This window comes from Neofelis nebulosa, chromosome 13 (assembly GCF_028018385.1).
Source record: "Neofelis nebulosa isolate mNeoNeb1 chromosome 13, mNeoNeb1.pri, whole genome shotgun sequence".
Classification (NCBI taxonomy): domain Eukaryota; kingdom Metazoa; phylum Chordata; class Mammalia; order Carnivora; family Felidae; genus Neofelis; species Neofelis nebulosa.
In genome coordinates this window covers 3,837,072-3,852,486 of record NC_080794.1, presented here as the reverse complement: position 1 = coordinate 3,852,486, position 15,415 = coordinate 3,837,072, and positions in this window count along the sequence as shown.

The following is a 15,415-nucleotide window of genomic DNA, read 5'->3' as shown; positions in this document are numbered from 1 at the left end:
GTTAAAAGAGACTTAAGTTATACCAACCAAATGCAGTGTGCACCTACTAATCAACCATAAATATGAAATAACTAACCATAAAGGCATGTTGAGATACTCTTGGAAGTGGAATAATGACTGTTTTATGATGTTAAGGAATTATTACTAATTTTTCAGAGGTGATTATGTTTTCAAGGAGTCCTTAACTTTTACAAATGACTGGTAAAATATTTACAGATGGCATGATATGTTGTCAAGGATTTTCTTGAAAATAATCTAGTTTGAGAGAGAGGAGTTGGAGAAGTATTTATGCAAGAAGGTCAGCTACCATAAGTTAATAGTTTTTAAAGCTAAGTGATAGATACGTAGAGGTTTATTGTACGATTCTCTCCTTTGTGTGAGTTTAATAATTTCATAACAGAGGTAAAAATTTAAAAATCTGTAAAACCCAGGGCTCCTGGGTGGCTCAGTTGGTTAAGCATCTGACTTCTGCTGACGTCATGATCACACGGTTTGTGGGTTCGAGCCCACGTCGGGCTCTGTGCTGACAGCTCAGAACTTGGAGCCTGCTTCGGATGCTGTGTCTCCCTCTCTCTGCCCCTCGCCCACTCACGTTCTGTCTCGCTCTCAAAAATAAATAAAAAAAAAATCTCTAAAGCCTACCATTGTTTAAATAATTAATTTTTGTTTTTTAAATTTCATTTCTCTATTAGCGGAAGTTAAAAGAACATGCCCATTATGTTGCTCATGTTTCTGCCCCATTGTCTAAGATCATTTTATCAATTGCAAATATTATCATGGAGAATTTGATCACACCTCCCTGGCCTTTTTAATGATTAAAACAATGGAACTGATGTCTCAGCGACTCCTGTGAAGCCATGGATGAGATACTAAAGGAAAAGACAGGTTGGTGCTGACTTGGATTTGCAAAGACAGCCTTTTAAACAAGTGGCACCTTAAAGCCCCTTGCTCTGAGGCTCACGCCTGGGGGATACAAAATGGCAAAAGCGCCATACTTAGGCCACTATGGCTCCAATGAGAAGAAGTATTCTAGCATTATGTAGCAAGTGCCATAACATCAATGACTTCCACTGTGTGGTAGAGGAGAGAGGATCTCTAGATGTCTTCTCACTACTTCAATGTGGGCAGAGAGAGAGAGAGAGAGAGAGAGAATGAAGGTCTACCGCTGTAAAGGAATAAGCTGACTGTTTTGAAGGTCCTGCCAGATCAGAGTAGCTGGAGGGCAGGAGAAGAGACTGTGGTAGGAGACAGGAGTCCAATCTCATGCAAACCATGACCTGTAGGTGAGACGTTTGGACTTTATCCCACGAGACGCCGTTGGGGTTTGAAGCTAGCAAGTGCAGGGACCAGACTTGCATTGTTAAAAATTCACCGTGACTGCATTAAGTAGCAGGAACAAAACTGGGGCAAGCATGGGAACCGTGGTAGGAGTGTAATTTTCTCACTAGACAGAATGGTAACTGACAGAGGTTATGGCAATGGAGAGAAGGAGGCAGGTACAAGATATATTTCAGAGGTGGAATTTACAGGGTTCGTTGATGTATTTATTGGTTATGGAGGAGCAGGGAGGAGGATTTCAAGGGTAACTCCCAGGCTGCGTGGCACAATCAACCAGAAAGAGGGGGTGTGCCCATAACTAGATGAAGAACACAAGGAAAGAGGCAGCAGACCAACAGTCAAGTTGCATACATACGAAGTTTGAGAGGCTGATTAGATATTCAAGTGACATCCACATGGTGCTAGCAAATAGAAGTTAAAATACGGGTTGGGAGTAAAGGAGTGTCATCTTCAGGCATTTGCACAGAGCAGAAGGTGCTGTCTTCTAATGCTGATCAGAGTAGGAAGTATTGAAAAGCTGGGTGGATTATAGGGAGAGAGCCAACTGGAGTTAGAAGCCCGCTGAATTGACAAGATGCACCATACTGAGGGTCTTAGGTTGTGACCAACTAAGACCAACTTCGATTCACACTAGAGTGCAGACTGCCCATCTGTTGGGTTTTGCCACCCTCAACTTTCTGAGGAAGCTTTCCTAGGATGGAGTCATCCCTCTGCCGTCCTGGATGTCCTGATCTTTTAAGACAAGGGTGGGCCAGGAGAAGACCAGGATTGGGACAGGTTACTGAGGTCTTTGGATGGTCTCCAGGAACCAAGCGAATCTTCTGCCTTTCTTAGGGGGGACTCTTATCAAGGCACTTATTGTGAGAAGTAGAAAATGACCTATGGTGCCATCCAGTAAGCCTCAACTTACAGCAAGGCGAGGGAGCGTTGTGCCCTCTTCAGAATGGCTAGTGCGTTTCTTTAGCATGCAGAGATGCGGCCCATTAATCCTGCTGTGACACTGTCACACCCTCAGAGAACTATTTTTTACTTTTGGGTTTGGTGATAAAGCTGCAAACATGGTCAGGGTCTTACAGGCTGTCAGAACAAGCAACGTAGTCCAAGCAAACATCTGTTTTTCGTCTTTTTAGTATTGCAGCACTCTTTGACGACATGACGGGACACTGGATTCTCGCCTTTGGAAAATAAAAATTTACATATGGGACAATTCACATGCAATTTCAAGGAGTTTAAAGAGTCTCTGCTATTCATGGATCCAGTCTGTGGGTCGGTGGATTCTTGACCAGGATTCTCGGGTCTGGGAGGTGACGTAAGATGTGCTTTAATGAACACGAGCAGACAAATGAGGCAGTCTGAGGACAAACGGCATCTTCCACGCATCATCTTCGAGCATATTCTGGACGTGGACTAAATCACAAGGTCGGTTCACATGGAGCTGTTCCAGGAGCTCAAAGATCATCAGGAGAGGTCATCATCGTGGACACCCCAATTGAAGATAACTTGGAAAGAAGCAAACTCAATCCTCCTTTTTCTTTACTAAAAACCTCAAGGTCCTTAGGAGCACGAAGGAAGTGGGAACAGAGCAGGTGAGCTCCGTGGTACTTACAGAGGACCTGGGCATCAGTCATGTATAAGGAAGACAACCATTTGGCAGAGATTCAGGTTTGGCTTTGAGTGAATTCTCTTGCTCCCATTAGGATCTCTTTCAATCTGACAACAATTTGTCCTAAGTGATGTACTTGCCAGGACTCCGTTGCACAGAGGCAGCAAAAGCCTAGGAAATGTTGCTGGCAATGTCCAGAGTGAGGCTGAAAGGGCTTCAGTGGTTTCCTGCCAACAATCATGTGCTGGGCTCGGCAATCGGAAGGGCAGTCCTGAGCATCAAGGGATGAACCAAGATACAAAATACAAGCCAAGGTGAAGGAGGCTGCAATGCAGAACAAAGAGGGTTTTTATTGAGATGCTGTAAGATGGGGCATGAAACTCCCCAAGCCTTCTTTATCTGACCAATGGCCAGAATTTTATTTCCTTCTCACCACGAGATGCCAGGAAACCTGTGATCTTATGCCAAAACAGGAAAGTGAATTCTTTTTAAGGATTAGTTCTGAAAGCCTTTTACAGACAGTACCAATGAGGTAAGAGTGGCCTTTGGTGGTTGAGTCATTCCAAACTCTCTGATTGGAGACATACCAGTTAAACCTGCTCACGACTCTTCCCGTACATTCCCAAGGAAAGGGCATTCTAGAAAGGCTCAAGTTACTTAGAAATATTGTGCATATTCCTAGTAGTTTCTCAGTCCTTCAAGGACCACACAGAACTACAACACACATTACCTGGATTTCTGCAAAGTTGCATGGATGTGCTCACCTTCCCTTAGGAGAGACTACTATGTAGGCGTAAAATGCAGAACGGGATCATTTCTACTCTTCAAGAGAGCTCGTTAACTTTCTTGCATAGTTCATGTTGCCTTTAATAAATGAGAAAAGGGAACCTCAGGCCCAGGTGGAAATGGGATTCTGCATTTCACTTCCTCAGACAACGTGAAGTTGGATTTTCTGTGGTATCTACGGTAAGGGTGCGTAACAATCACCCAGCCTGACCTCCGTGAATAACACTGATGCAGGGAGATCTTTGTTAACTCTGTTTCATTAGTGAAATGAACCTGGAGGGTCTTTCTTATGCCAAGTCCTTTAGGTTAAATACGTACTGAAAACAGCCCTTCCCTCTTTGGTTCAGGGAATTTAGGAAGACCTTGCTTGAGGGATCCACCTAGGGTTTTGGAGACAGGAAAGATAGCAAGACGAAGAAAGCAGCGTGAAAAGAGAGGCTACAATAGGCAATGCCCGGGGCTGTTAAAACGGATGGGGAGAAAGAGGTTTCCAATGGAAAAACCAAGCAATGTTTTATTTTACTGCTCTATCGAGACCCCTTGCTCAGGACACAGGCCAGGTCTGTGACTCTTGAAGGGGGTAGTTCCTGTGAGCACAGCAGTGGGATGTGTTCGCGGGGGGCCCGGAGGAGCTGGGAAGAAGTGGAGGGTGCGGCCAACACATGTGCTTTGTCATTTAGAACTGCCCAGGGAGCAATTATGAAACACACACCTGCAAACTGCAAGGCGATGGCTTCCCCAGGTGATGTGTAATAAGACACGCGAGATGTCCATTCTCAAGTGTCTCTGTAATGGGAATGCCTCCGGGTAGACCATCGCTTCCCTGTGAGGAAGGTGGCCCCAGCCTAGGAATTTGGCCACAGAGGATTTATGAGTCACCTTAAGGACTGAAGAGGTTTAAAGGCGAGACCAACTGAGTATGGAAGTGTGAGAAAAAACCACTCTGGTCATCTGCCGATCTGGGGTCACGATCTCCCCTACGCATCTTAGAACTAGTGACAGCCCTCCTTTCGGCTGCCTGGGAAGTCAGGCACAGTAAGAGACTGTACAACCCTTCCTAGAATCTAGAATCACTGTGCTGTCAGTGAGGGAGAGAAAATAGAGAATTTTTTAAGTCTCCCCAGACAATACCTGTTGACGTTAGCTCTTCCTCAAGGCTTGTGTAAAGCTCCCCGTTTCGTGCACACATTCAAGAGACCAACTTGGAGAGTCCATCAGGGACTAGACATTGCGCCAGGTGCCAGGCAGCACGTGGCCAAATGAGGCAACGTGAGTGACCACGGAGTCCTGCGGAAGTAGTTAACCCGCGCTTGGACGGCGCTCCCTTCTTCCGCACAACACCCAGATTCTGTAGCCCTGCCATTTTGAAATTCGATAAACCCACCCTGGAGGTTGGAGGGAGGCAGGGACCAGGTTGTACTCCGTGGGCCTTCCAAACACTAGTTCCACTGAGTCCCATCCTAAGCCATTCAGGATGGGAAAACTACTCAGGACAGCAAAGCACACTTGTCACAAGCATTCTGATAATTTGCCTCAAAGGACGGATGACTTTAGGAGGAGTCACACACTGGGAATCTTGCAGGCGCCAGTGTGTGCTCGGTTATCCGGGCTGCCCTCCCGTTTTGCTGCCTAAATGGTCATATAACTAGCTTCCTCCCCAGACCCCAGATGCTGTCACCCAGATGCTGTCACCCTGGCCCTGTGACCGTTGCCTAAGACCTGATTTCTCTGACCCCTTCTCAGGCCCAGTCAGCTGAGAACCGGGCAGGCTGGGTGGGAGAAAGGGGATAGATAAAAGCTATGGAACTGCTAATTTCTTCAGGAATCTTCCAAAGTTCTCTTTGATTTCTTAAGAGGATTTCAGCGAATACATACATTTATTGTACGCATTTTTTAAAAGTTTATCTTGCAGATCAGACTGTCATCTTATCATCTTATTTTTGCCCAGTGACACAAGGTAAGGAATTGGAAAATGACCGTAAAATGAGAGAAAAGGGATAATCCCGGAATTGACCCCCTGTACCTTACTGATGCTTGACTAGTTCATGCAATACTTCAAAGCCATTATAGGTAGGGTCTATACAAATTCCAAGAAATGTATACCATACGGTCTCTGATCTCTAGTCGTTATTTTTACTTACTTTGTTAAATGTTTAAAAAATAGGGGCACCTGGGTGGCTCAGTAGGTTGAACATCTGACTCTTAATTTTGGCTCAGGTCACGATCTCGAAGTTCGTGAGATCAAGCCCCGTGTTGGGTTTCCCACTGACAGTGTGGAGCCTGCTTGGGATTCTCTCTCTCTCCCTCTCTCTCTCTCTCTGCCCCTCCCCTGCTCATGCTCACAGTGTCCTTCTCAAAATAAAAAAACATTAAAAAAAAAAATCACCTAGTAATATCAAATAAATTTAGAAAATAAAACGGGAAGTAACCCCAAATCCCACCTAATACACTCTACAATTTTCACATTAACACATACCCACCTTTGTCTATGTCTCTGCACGTTATATTCAGAGATGACCATGGGTTGTGTTTGACTTTGTAACCATTTATTGTTTATTTGATGTCACAATAGATTATGATATAAAATCTTCCGATATAGCTTTATAGTCATTTTTTAAAATTTTTAATTGCTGTTATACTCACATATAATTTTACATTAAAGGGCCCAAATCCCACATGTTGGGGGTCTTTTACAGCTTGCTTTTCTTTTCTCCTTTCTCTTCTACTTCCTTTGCTTGCCAAACTGCTGACTCAGCCACTAAGCCCCAAATTTAGCTTTTCTTACGAATGTGATATGAATTCTTCCTTACTTTCCTCCAGGTTCATAAAATATAAACACACACACACACACACACACACACACGCACACACACACGCACAGTCTTTCGCATTGTTTCACGAAAATGGGATCATATTACGACAATTCCTTTGCATCTCTTTTTCTTGCTCAGTAAAAGCACTAATTCATTCTCTGTGATGGCTTTCTAAAATTCCATGGAGTGGCCGTGTCATAAATAATTCAACAATTTCGCTATTCATAGTCATATACCGTGCTTACAATTTTTAACTCTACAGACAAAAGCAGCGTCTTAGACAAACATTTTCTACATCTGGCCTTATAATGTTGATACTTTTATTTCTATGGCAAATATTCCCATGAGTAGGGTCGCAATTTATTTTACTTTTTAGTCGATTTTGCCAAATTGCTTTCCCCCAAAGGCTATAAATATGCTCCCATTTCCACCAGCAAATGGGGCAGTAAGCTCTTTTCTTGCCTGCCGGCAGAAGGCCCTGAACCTGGCATTATGGATGTAAGTCATATATCACTGTTAATTTAACTTCTAGTTTCCCCACTACTGGTGAACTTGAACGTCCTTTCATGTATATATACCAAGCGTTTGGAGTTGCTTCCCTGCGAATTACTTGTTATACCCTGGTCCACTTTTCTATTGGGTTGTGGGTCTTTCCCTCATCAATTTATAGGTTTTCTGTATGGTATAATTTTTACTTTGCCAGATTTCAAGTATAATTTCTGTTTACCTGTATTCTACCTTTTCCTACATAAAAGTTTTAAGCTTTTATGTAAACAAACCTATTTTTCCTTCACAGATTCTGGATTTCCTGCCTTGATTAAGATGGTCTCTCAGTTTTGCATGTGATCTTTTAGACTTTTTCCCCAAGGTTTTTTTTTTTAATTATTATTAAATTTTGTTAATGTTTATTTATTTTTGAGAGAGAGCACAAGTTGGGGAGGGGCAGAGAGGGAGGGGGACAGAGGATCTGAAGTTGGCTCCACACTGATAACAGTGAGCCTGGTGCAGGGCTCAAACTCACGAGCCATGAGATCACGACTTGAGCCAAAAGTCGGACGCTCAACCGACTGAGCCACCCAGGCGCCCCTGGTTTTTTCCTAAGATTTTTATGGTTATATGTTTACAATTCAATTCTTTGGTCTGTGTGGCATTTAGACTTTCATATGATTTGAAACAAGGCACAGTTTTGCTTTCTTTCACAGATAGGCATTTGTGACCCCACATTAATTAGCCAAACCATTTTCCCACAGAATTAAAAAAAAAATCACACTTCTTGTATCTTACATTCTTAGATATCCTTGGCTGTCTTTCTAGCTTAACCGTATTGTTTCACTGATCTACGTTTCTACCCCAGAAGCATTGCCATATTTATTTGATCAGTTAATATAGTTCTGCAATTCCTTCCCCTCCCTAAAAAACAAAAACAACAAAACTTTTCTACATGTCTGTTGGTATTTCTTTTCCCATTTAAACGTTTATGTATTTTGGGTCATAATTTTAAAAACCACTGTTGGGATTTGCATAGCTTAGGATATAGTTTTGGATGCTATAATAAAGAGCCAAAGTGATAGTGACTTAAACAGATAAGAGTTTTGATTTTGTTTGTGTTTTACTTACCAAAAAAAGGCAAATATAATCAGTCCAGGACTGATGTGTCAGTTTCATGGTAACAGAGCCAGGATCTTTCCATCTTTTGTTCTGCCATCTGCCTCGATGGTGTGCTGCTCATCTGCATTCTGGGGTGTGTGTGTGGGGGGAGCGAGGAAGGGAAAATGAACAAGGAAAGGTCAAACTTGCCTCTGCCCCCTTAAGAGTGGAAGTTGCACATGCGACTTCTGTCTGCACCTCGTTGGCCTGAGCTTGATCATGCGACACAGCACCCAGTTGTAAGGGACAAAAAGGAAGGTGGTTGTGATGTCCTGATTTATAAAAACTACGTATTTTGCCTTTGTCCCCAGTCCTTGACGCAGGCTCCTAAAGTCCTTATAAATTCCTAAGTGACAGGAGCATCTTTTGTTCTATTGAGGCCATTCTGGGTTGGATCCTGGATGGCTCCTGGTTGGGGACTGGGCACCAAAAAGACCAAGCCATAATGAGAAGCTTGGAATTTTCATCCCCAACCCCCGCTTCTCTAGAGAGAAAAGAGGGACTGGAAATGGAGTTAATCATCGTTTGTGCCTACGTGAGGAAGCCTCTGTAAATCCCAACAGTATGGGGTTTGGAGTGCTTCCGGGTTGGTGAACACACCCGCGTACTGGGCGGGTGATACACCCCCATGGATGTACCCCCAACTCCACAGGGACCAAACTCTCACACTTAGGACCCCCGGCCCAGACCTCTCCCCATGTATCTCTTCATCTATACCCTTTAATACGTTGGCGACTGTAAGTAAGTCCTCCCCTGGGTTCTGTGAGCTGCTCTAGCAAATAATTGAATTCAAGAGGGAGGAGATCAAGGGAGCCTCCAATTCGTAGCCAAGCTGGGCAGAAGTTGTGGGTAATTCAGGTAACTACTACTTGCTTGCAATTGGCATCTGAAGGTGGATAATGTCAGAATCGAGTTACGCTGTAAAACAGCCAGCTGGTGGCGCAGAATTACTTGGCGTGGGGAAAACCCCACCCATTTGAAGACCACAGGTGACAGAAGTGAAGTGTTCTGTGTGAAAGAGAAAAGAGAATGACGCAGGAGGACACCTGTAGGTTTTTCTAAGAAACTGGCAAATACGGTTTGATTACAAATAGCGACATTCTCATGAAGAAAAGGAGAATGGACATTGGAGGATAAAACATTCTCTACCATAGGATTCTAGTTGGAATTGCATTGACCATATAGTATAAAGTTGGAAAGACGCACATCTCATGAAAGTAGACTTTCTAATCCAAAAAGTTTGTCTTCTCGTTGGTCAGCATTTATTTTATCTCCTTCAATATGATTTTTATACTCTATTTAGCACCTCTGCATTTCACATTTTTCCTCTTGATTTATTGATGTTATCAATTACATTGGTAGATTTTGTGCTATTGAAGCATCTTTGAAATACACAAGTAAATCCAAATTGGCCATAGCATATTTATCTTGGGAAATCTCAAAAGTATTGAGTTGTATTTTTTTATATTTTAGCTTATAATTTTTAGCCATACGTAATATTGGTTGAGATGTTTTAAAACATCATCATTTTTACCGGAATTTGGTATTAAAAGTATGCTAGCTTCATAACCTTAGTCATGGGGGCCTTTCCATGTTTTTATATGGTTTAGAGTTGACAGTTTAAGATGTTTTTAAAATATTGTTTCATGTTTATTTATTTATTTATTAACGTTTTATTTATTTTTGAGAAAGGGAGAGACAGAGCATGAACAGGGGAGGGTCAGAGAGAGGGAGATACAGAATCTGAAACAGGCTCCAGGCTCTGAGCTGTCAGCACAGAGCCCCACGCGGGGCTCGAACTCACGGACCGCGAGATCATGACCTGAGCCGAAGTCGGCCGCTTAACCGACTGAGCCACCCAGGCGCCCCAATTTATTATTTTTGAGAGACAGAGCGTGAGCATGAGCAAGGGAGGGGAAGAGAGAGAGGAAGACACAGAATCCGAAGCAGGCTTCAGGCTCCGAGCTGTCAGCACAGAGCCTGACGCCAGGTTCGACACGCGGCTGGAACCCAGGAACCCTGAGAGCATGAGTGGAGTCGAAGCCAGACGCTTAACCAACTGAGCCACCCCGGTGCCCCCTAGAGTTGACAGTTTAAAGAACAATGAAATCTGGACCCTAAAGATGAGATTAGGCTCAGGTGTGAAACCATCTAGACATGGAAACTCTTATATGAAAAGCGCTTTACGTACCTTTCTGAGCCTTCTGTGGTAATGACTCTGCGTATGTTCTCAACTTCCGCTTGGGTCAATTTTGCCAATATCTGTTTTGTTAGAATGTTATGCGTTTCCTCTTGATCTTCATGTTTATTACCAAGAAGTTGTTGGAGGGATTATATTCTAGTTCTTTTACATTTCTTCTGTGTCTATGTGATCTTCCATATCTATGGTTATGTCTCCTGCCCTATTCCCAATCAGACGTGTTTTTCACTCTTTTTGTGTTTCAACTTGCATTTTAATGGGTTTTTTCAATCATCGTCGAACTCATAAAAGATTTGTTTAGTATAAGGGTATTCTCACAAAACTAGCCCTTAGATGTATTTATCTTTTCTCCTATTTTTTGTCGCTGTTTCTTTCTTATTACTGTTTTCGTCTTTATCTTTGCTAATTGCCTATTCATATTTTCTTTTGGCTTATTTGATTGTTGTTTCTCTAATTTTTCTACAATACAGACTGAATTTCATTAGTTTTAATCTTTCTCTTTAGATAAAAACATGTAAGTTTCCAGGTTTTCCTCTGAGTACAATCTACACTTTCAGTTTTGATCGCCTCTTTGCTCCCAAGTTTGTCTGAGGTTGTATTTCTTAATTTCTAAGTCCTAATTTTGTCACTTTCTATATTTCGTCTAATTCTATTCGATGATGGATAGAAACACAGACTTTAGAATCTCCCCTTTCTTTGTTTCATCAACTTAGGAAATAATTTTTATTATCTATATGAGGGGTGATGGATTCATAAATGCCTTTATGTTTTCAATTTTTGTCTGTTGCATATGACTGATTCTGAAAGGTTTGTATTACAATCTCCCACTAATATTACCTTTTGATATAATTCCTCTCCTTCTAATAGGTTTTGCTTCACGTATTTTGCTATTTTTTTTCTTTTTCGTTTTTTTTTTTTTGTTTTTTTTTTTTTGCATGCACAGGGGTTTATGAGTCCTTCTGTTTGTCTGGGTTGTCTGAGCATCAGGCACCCAGCTAGGATTAAATAAGGCTGCATTATATCAGAAGAGAGGCCCGTGGGGGAGAATGCAGAGGGAGCTGGGGAGGGCTGGAAAAGGCACCAGACCCCAAGTAAAGGAGAGAGGGAAACAAAGTTGAGTTGAAGTGGCCTCATCTTCCCTGCAGTCTAGTGAAAAGTTCAGCAAGTTCAACAAGCCTCCAGGAAACCCTTGAGCCAAAGTTGTCTGTCAGAGGACAGACTGTGTCTTCCAATAACGGGCCTACCTGGGTACCCTGTTCTCTCGGCCTTTGCCTGGGAACAGCCTCTGAGAAACCTGGCCTCACTGCAGAGGTGATGATGGGTCTTGGAGGCAAGTGGCCGGTGCTCGGGGTCAACGATGCTCCCCCTAGTTGGGGGCCAACTAAGTGTATTCTGATGACAATCGCTTCCATGCGCCTCCTTCAAAAAGCACTGAGTGTTTTTAGCATTTTCTGAACCTATCAGAGCACAGAAACCTTTTTTTTTTTTTCCCTACAGAACCCCTGGCTCACACTCTGGGAAATGCTCTTCGAGTTGCATGTCCTTAGGCACTGTCATTGGTCATGTCTAAAATAGTGTAACAATGGTATCTGCGAAGACAGAGAAAGCATTTCGATCAAGTTTGCAGCTGATATAGACCAAAATGGAAAACAAATTCAATAGATTTATAGAAGTTCCTCTTCCTATGTACCAATTCAGTTCTAAAAGGCCATTTGCTCATAAATCCAAAGTAGGGAGGCTGTTTTAAGTTTAAAATCCCTGGATACATTCCCACCAAAATGGGCACGGGTCATGACTTTGAAGCATTAAAATGAGGCGCGTATTTTTCCTGGCTGATACTTGTTCTGCTGGCATCTGAAGTTTGAGAGGCAATTAATCCCCTTCCCAACCCCTCGGGGTCTTGGAAAGCGTTTCTGTTAACTCCTTAGATGCCATGCAACCCCTCACACGCTCTGCCCCTTCGCACTTTGATCTTGGGCAGATTCAAAGGATTGTCAAGCCATTCAGCCGTTCATGGATTGTGACAGAAGTTTCCTTGGCAGGAACGTTACCTTGCTTCCTCTGCACATTCTCTAACGCCTAGATTTAGATCACTTAGTCTAATTGACTGACGCCTAAAGAGTTTACAGAGCAGACTAATACCACCCGATACTAAGGTAGAGCTTACAACCTCATAAATCTCGCTCCTCACCTTGCCTGTTATGGAGGACGGTGTAGGCTTGGACCTTCTCATTCATTGGTGGTTCACATTTTATCCAGAAGGATGATTCCTCTTGGGGGCACGTGCCACTTATCCCGTTTTCCTACCACTTTCAATTTGTAAAAGTCACTTCCTCTCTGCTCCTTGAAATTGTGAGTCTTTGGTAGGAACACTTTCGATATTTTCTCCGTGGTCCTTTTCAAACATTATGGGTCTAATGATGCTGTTAAGCAGCTCGAGCATAAACACAGACCGGTGAAGAGCGTAATGGCTGAGTTCGCAGAATCATAATAATGGATCCCCGAAATGAAAAGGATATTGTATGTCAATTATGGTTCAATAAAAGAAAATTTTTAAGCAAACTAAAAACATAAGATAACATGCGTATGCCGGCCCCTAATGTCATCTGTTGGTGGCAGGTGGGATCTGAAATAATTCGTTCTGGAAGAAAGCTTTCCTATGTCTGTAGAAATGTGTTGGTTGAAGACTCGTAAAGAGAGATGATTCTATATTAATCTATATTGCTAAAGGGAATGTCCAGGCAATGCTACCTATGGCTGTCTGGTCCCTCTGGGAGACAGATTCTTTTCAATATAACCAGGTGGAAAAATGGCAACTACGGACTTCAGGTAACAAACCAATCCTCCCCTAAAGTCTCCTTTAAACCAACTTTCCTCTGCCAGAGCTGGCTCATTAGTAACCTGGGTTTTATTTCTAACCTGGTTCAGGTGGCTTTAACCTGTATCTGAAAGCTACCAGTCCTCTACTGATAATCTGATATGGATATGCACACTTCCTGCCTTCTTCCTCGTGTGCAAAAAATAAGTCCAAACCTCAATCACGTGGGCAATACCTCGCCTGAGGTCCAAGATTCCTTTTATTAAGAGGCTAGACTTTTGGGGCACCAAAATTGAGAGTTAAGCATCCGACTCTCGATCTGGGCTGAAGTCGTGACCTCACGGTTAGTGAGACTCAAAGAGAAATGTGTACACCCAAGTTCATAGCATCATCATTCACACTGGCCAAAAGGCGGAAGCCACCCAAGGGTCCACTGGCAGATGAATGGATAAACGACTTGCGGCACATACGTACGATTGAATAGTATTCAGCCTTAAAAGGGGATAACATTCCAACACATGCTACAACGTGCTACTTGGGAGACATTATGCTGAGTGAAATTACCCAATCACATGAAGGAATGTACTTTATGAGTCCACTCACATGAGGCACCCGGAGTAATTGAAGTCACAGAGATAGAAAGCAGAGTGATGGTGGTCAGGGGCGGGAGGAAGAAGGCAGTGAGAAGTAGCGTAATTGGTAGAGTTTCAGTCGTGCAAGGTGAACAGAGTTCTGGGGGTCGGTTGCACAACAATGGGCACGCACTTAACACAACTGAACTGTGCGCTTCAAAATGGTTACGATGAAAAATTGGATCAAAAGACCTAAGTAAATATCCTGACTCCGGTCTTATTGTGCATATCACTAACTTTTTAGAAACGGAATTGTCTTGCTGTATAGTGGGAAGCCCAATTTAGCCCTTGCATCCCAGGAACACTGAGAGAGTTAAATGAGTTCATGGAAAATTACTTTGTAAACAATATAGGATTATGTTTATGTAAGATGCCAGTAATAAAGTCTAACCAGTGGGGGATGCTCAGGTTGTCTCTAAGAAGCCAATGAATGAGGAATTTGAAAGAGATTTATAGAATTAAAAGAATCCCAAGAACCTGATGGATGACACCGACATACATTTCAAGTCAAGACATTTCACTGAGGACTTACCATGTATTGGGCATGTCCTCGACACAGGATACAAGGATTGCCCCCTGTCTTTGCTGAACATGTTGAAATCAAAGACAAAAAACCAAACATCCATAAGGCACTGGATTGAGGGGCGGATACAGGGAGCTGTGAGAGGGCTTGAGCATCCTGAACAACGTAGGCTTCTTAGAGAAAATGACATTGATCCGAGGTCTCAATGTTGAGTCAAATCTCTCCAGGCCAAGAGGAAGGAAAATGTGTTCTAGGGTAAATAAACAACTTGTGAAAAGCTACGAAGGCCAGAGAAAGTCTGGTGTGTTTGAGGAGCTAGAAGAAACTCCTCCAAAGTGTTTGGGAGGAGAGCAGCTAAGAGTGGACAGAAACTAGATTACACATGGACTCATAAGCCATCTTAAGGCATTAACACTTGATCCAAAGTGTGATAAGATGCTATCAAAGAGTTTTAAGTAGACAGAGATGGCATCAGATTTCCACTTTGTGAAGAATTCTTGGGTTGTAGGGTAGTAGAGTGTTGGGGTGCGAGCAGGGGAGGAGGAGCCCAGATATAGAAACGTCATACAACGGTGCAATGATGGAGAGAAAACAGCATTGACGCTCGTGTCACATTTAGGAATAAGAATTGACAAGACACATGGAAGTCGTCGAGGAAGGAGACAGGGGCATCAGAGCAATGGCTTGGGCAACTGCGAAGGGGGGGAAACCGTTCCCGGAGGAAAGGAACACAAAGGAATATGTTCAATTTTGGAAATGCTGAGTTTGAAAGGCCTGAAGGGCGTGCAAACGACATGTCTGGGTCAGTTGAATGCACACGTTTGCTAGCGGGGCAGAGATTAGAGCCAGAGGCGTAGATGTGGAAGTTGTCAGCCTACAGAGGAAGGTGGTAGCAATGGGTGCATAAAAACACCAGGTAAAAGTGTAGGTGATAGAGACGACAAAAAAAGAGGTGTGTGATGGGGGCTCTGGGTGGCTCAGTTGGCTAAGCGTCTGGGCTCTTGATTTCGGCTCAGGTCATGATCTCAAGGTTTGTGGGTTCTAGCCCCACATGG